The 4,950-nt window shown below is 35.1% G+C and overlaps 1 pseudogene; it reads left to right on the top strand.

Moving 5' to 3' along the window:
* Nucleotides 1-3,859, top strand: part of LOC107626759 — an 11,753-nt pseudogene extending 7,894 nt beyond the window's left edge.

Below are 4,950 nucleotides of genomic sequence, written 5' to 3'. Positions count from 1 at the left end.
AACAGCTTCCACTTCCAACACGCCTCTCTTCTGAGAGGTTTCAGAGTTCACAGGGTTCCTGTTAGATGAGTATAGATATTGGTTGCTTGCAACCAATTCAATCAGCTCAATAGTCTCCTCTGGTATCTTTTTCTTATGCAGTGAACCGCCTGCAGAAGTGTTTAGGCTCATCTTGGATATTTCACCCAAACCTTCATAAAAGATATCTAGTTGGGTCCATTTGGAGAACATGTCCGGAGGGCATTGCCTAGTCAGTAGCTTATACCTCTCCCAAGCTTCATAAAGAGTTTCACCATCCTTCTGCTTGAAGGTCTGAACCTCCACCGCTTAGTCAGCTTCTTTGGTGGGAAAAATTTAGTAAGAAACTCAGTAACAACCTTGTCCCAAGTATCCAAACTCTCCTTGGGTTGGGAATCTAGCCATAGCTTTGCTCCATCCCTCAGAGCAAACGGGAAGAGCATGAGTTTGTACACCTCTGGGTTCACTCCATTTGTCTTCACAGTACACAAATCTGCAGAAAATTAAAAATAAATTGATTTGGGTCTTCATGGGGAAGACCGTGATACTGGCAGTTTTGTTGCACCAGGGTGATCAATTGTGGCTTCAACTCAAAATTGTTCGCAGCTATAAGAGGCACCACAATGCTTTTTCCATAAATATCTGCAGTAGGAGCAGAGTAAGAGCCAATCACTCTCCTTTGTTGATCATCCCCATTCAGATTTGCCACATTGGCATTAACAGCATTATTAGGATCCATAGTGGATTCTGCAGCCTTGTTAAGTCTTTCTTGTTGCAAACGCCGCCTGAAAGATCTTTCAGGTTCAGGATCAAAGTCTAAGAGATGTTCTTTGTCTCTGTTCCTGCGCATACACAAACAGAAAACAAGATAAAATGGGACTCTCTACGTCAGAGTGTAGAGAAGTCCCTGTGAGGTAACCTGTGTAAAAAAATTGAAAATTGCAATTAAAATTAAGATAAAAATTTTGAAATTATTAAGCCAAAAAAAATAAAAATAAAATTAATTAGAGAACACCAAACTTAATTTCAGAAATTAAGGAAAATATTGGTTCTATTTATTTATTTATTTAAATTTAAATTTTTTTGTTTTTTGTTTTTTTTTTTTTTTTTTTAAATAAATAAAAAATAAAAAAAAAAGATACGGTATAAAGGGGAGGGGGAAAGTAAACGAAAGAAAGAAAGTGAAAAAAAAAAAAAGAAAAAAATTACGGGAATAAAAATAAACAAATAAAGAAAAAAAAATTAATAATACTAAAATAGAACTAATTAAAAGAAAAATTATCTAATCTAAGAAATCAAACAACGAGTAGTTGTCAATTACAATCAATCTCCGGCAACGGCGCCAAAAACTTGGTGCAGTATTTGTAACACACTAACTTATCGGCAAGTGCACCGGGTCGTACCAAGTAATACCTTACGTGAGTAAGGTCGATCCCACGAGAATGGATGGATTAAGCAACAATAGTGCTTGATAGGATTAATTAGACAAACAGAAAATGATATTGAGATGCAATAAAAAAGACATTAAATAATATAAAGAATATTGAAGAAAGGCAAGTAAATACTTTGGAAAAAAAATATGGAGAAGATAGTTAAGGCTTCAGAGTTATCTATTCTTCCGGATTAACTTTTCTTACTAACAATTTTAATTATGTAGGATTTAATTTATGGCAAACTATATGTGAGTAGACCCTAATTCCTTAGACCTTCCTAGTCTCCTCTAACATTCATCAACAGCCAATTCTTTGGTCAATTAATTCCAATTAGAGGGTGATGATCAAATTCCACTTTGTATGCCACAAAAACTCTAATTACCCAAAAATAAAGGGGTTATATGTCACGTATCCCATTAAATCTAGATAATTAAAATTTAGGAGAATATGTTTTCAAGCTGTTGTTCAAGTAAAGAGCTTTTCCAAGTTTTATAAGAACTCAAGTAGAAAGAGGGTCATATTTCCGTTCCATCCAAATTCATAAGATAAAGAGCGAAAAAAATTCTTAAATTATAAATCCATACATGAATTAAAATATAAAAAGTAATTAAATTAATCCATAGAAATAGACAGAGCTCCTAACCTTAACAATGGAGGATTAGTTGCCCATGATTGAAAGGGAAAATAAGGATTCAGGTAAAATGTACTGAGTTCCAATATGATGGATCTCCTAGGGAAGGAAAGTTTCTCCCTTTTTATAACTAATCCTAATAAAATTTAAAATCAAAATATCTAAAACTAAAAATAATATCTTTTCCTAAAAATAATATTTGAATTTAAATTTGAATTAATTAACAAGTCTTCAGCTGATGGGTAGGGACCACTTGGCTTCACTAGGATCTACACCTAACTTGGGCTTGGCAGCATGAATTGGAGTTTGGTTGAGTGAAGCTGCGCCTAACTTGGGCTTTAGTGCGTCTAACTTGAAGTGGGCAGGAGCAATCTCGCGTATTGTTGTTGTGTCTTGCGCCTAACTTGAGAAATCTCAAGTTAGGCGCAGCCTTGGCAGCGAGTTCAGAGAAGAAGTATGGACTATTATATATCGTTGGAAAGCTATGAAAGTTAGCTTTCCAACGCCACTGAAATCACGTCCATTGGACCTCTGTAGCTCGAGTTATTCAGGTTTGAGTGCAGAGAGGTCCGGGTTGACAGCATCATTCGCCTTCATCTCTTCTTCTGCAGAAACTCCATCAAATTCAGCCAAATGCTACCTAAAATAAACAGAATTGCACAAGACTCAAAGTAGCATCCATATTGGCTAAAATATAATTAATTTTTAATTAAACTCAACAATTTAAATGCAAATTCACTAGGAAAAGATAGGAAAGATGCTCACGCATCAGAGCTCTACAACAAGAACAAAATAATAATGGAGAAAAGAATGTTCCTTTTGTTTACCCAATTGGACCAATCATTCAAAGTGAGACAAGTAATGAGGTAAACAAGTTAGAGTGTTTAACATGGTTGGATAATCAGCCACCAAGATCAGTGTTGTATATCTCTTTTGGAAGTGGTGGAACACTTTCTCAAGAACAACTCAATGAGATTGCATTTGGATTAGAACTGAGTGGATACAAGTTCTTGTGGGTTGTGAGAGCTCCTAGCAACTTTGGTGGTTATGTATATCTTAGTCAACAAAAGGAAGATCCATTACACTATTTACCATCCGGTACTTTATTTAAATTTAGTGAAAACTTTTCGTCTAAAATTGATAGTTGAAAACTGTTAGATAACAATTTAGTTAAACATATTAAACCATCTTTAAACTAACATTCATGATTTTATACATTTATTCTAAGACAATTAAATAAATACAAAATATGATAATTTTTTATTGATTTGGACTGTTTTTGAAAAAATTTTGTTACCATCAGGTTTTGTGGAGAGAACCAAAGGACAAGGCTTGGTGATTCCATCATTTTGCCCCACAAATTGAGATTCTTGATCATGGTTCCATTGGTGCTTTCTTGAGCCATTGTGGTTGGAACTCAACTCTAGAGAGTGTGTCACATGATATGCCTGTGATTGCATGGCCACTGTTTGCAGAGCAGAGAATGAATGCAGTGTTGCTCAAAGATGTGCTTAAAGTGGCAGTGAGGCCAAGCTAATGAAGATGGGATAGTTAAAAGAGAAGAAGTGGCCAGAGTTGTGAAGAGGATCATGGAGGAGAATGAAGAAGAGTTGGAAATGAGAAAGAGAATCAAAGAGTTGAGTGATGCTGTTGCTGCTGCACTTAGTGAAAATGGTTCCTCTACGAAGGCATTGTCTAGTCTTGCACTGAAATGGCAAAGCATTTGAGTAACATGTCAGTATCATTGAGATATTTTCATAGATATTTTTTAGTTACTTTTCTCTGTGTGAACAATAATAATGCATGTAGCTGTCATGCAAACCATCCACTTCTTGAATAGGTAGTGGGATAATGCACATCCTATGCATTTTTTCTAAGATGAATTATAGCATACAGATGTAAATTCATACAGAGACATACAGATATTTATTTTAAACCATATAAATTATTATTTAATAATGTTAGTGTCACTGTTGATATACATGTGTAGTTATTTTTAGGTTTAATTACTCTATTGGTCCCTATAGTTTCGTGAAATTTTTAATTAGGTCCCTATACTTTTTTTCTTTTTAATGGAGTCCCTGCACTAAATTTTTTTTCAATTAAGTCCTTCTTAGTAGTAATCGGCTTAATTTTATAGGGACCCAACTAAACAAAAAAGAATTGGTATAGGGACCTAAATAAAACAAAAAAAAAGTATAAGGACCCAATTAAAAAAAAAATTTGGTACAAGGACTCAATTAAAAGGAAAAAAAGTATAGGGACCTAATTAAAAATTTCGTGAAATTATAAGGACCAATAGAGTAATTAAACCTTATTTTTAACCACAAAAACTTAATCTGTACAAAATAAATCTTTACAGTAGTGCTTCCCTTTTTCTAATAATGAAGTTTTTGTATTATTAGTTTTTTTTCCTAAGTTAGGAGTGAGATTCGAATTCGAGAATGGAGGCTAGAAGAAAGGCTCTAGTGACTTGCTGTGCGAAGTGGTATGTCAGAAAAGAGATCCATTGGAAGCAGATGTCCCGATCTCAACATGCTCGAGAAATGGACAAGAACACTAGGTACTTCCACAACATAGCATCAGCAAGAAGGAGGAACAACCGAATCGATTCTTTAGTAATTAATGGAAGACTGATACGGAATCAGGCCAGAATAAAGACTGCGATTATGGGCTTTTAGAAATTACTGTATAGGCAGGAGCATGCTCCTTTGGTTGGGATCCGTGAGGGGCTGGTCAAGAAGATTGATGAAGACAAGGCAGCAGTGTTAGAGGAAATGCCATCAGTCGAGGAAGTACGAGAGGCAGTTTGGGATTGTGAGTCCAGTAAAGCACCGGGTGGTGATGGTTATAATATGAACTTCATAA

This window comes from Arachis ipaensis, chromosome B02, assembly GCF_000816755.2.
Source record: "Arachis ipaensis cultivar K30076 chromosome B02, Araip1.1, whole genome shotgun sequence".
Classification (NCBI taxonomy): Eukaryota; Viridiplantae; Streptophyta; class Magnoliopsida; order Fabales; family Fabaceae; genus Arachis; species Arachis ipaensis.
Note: the sequence above shows the minus strand (reverse complement) of the source record. Positions and strands in the feature narration are given on the sequence as shown.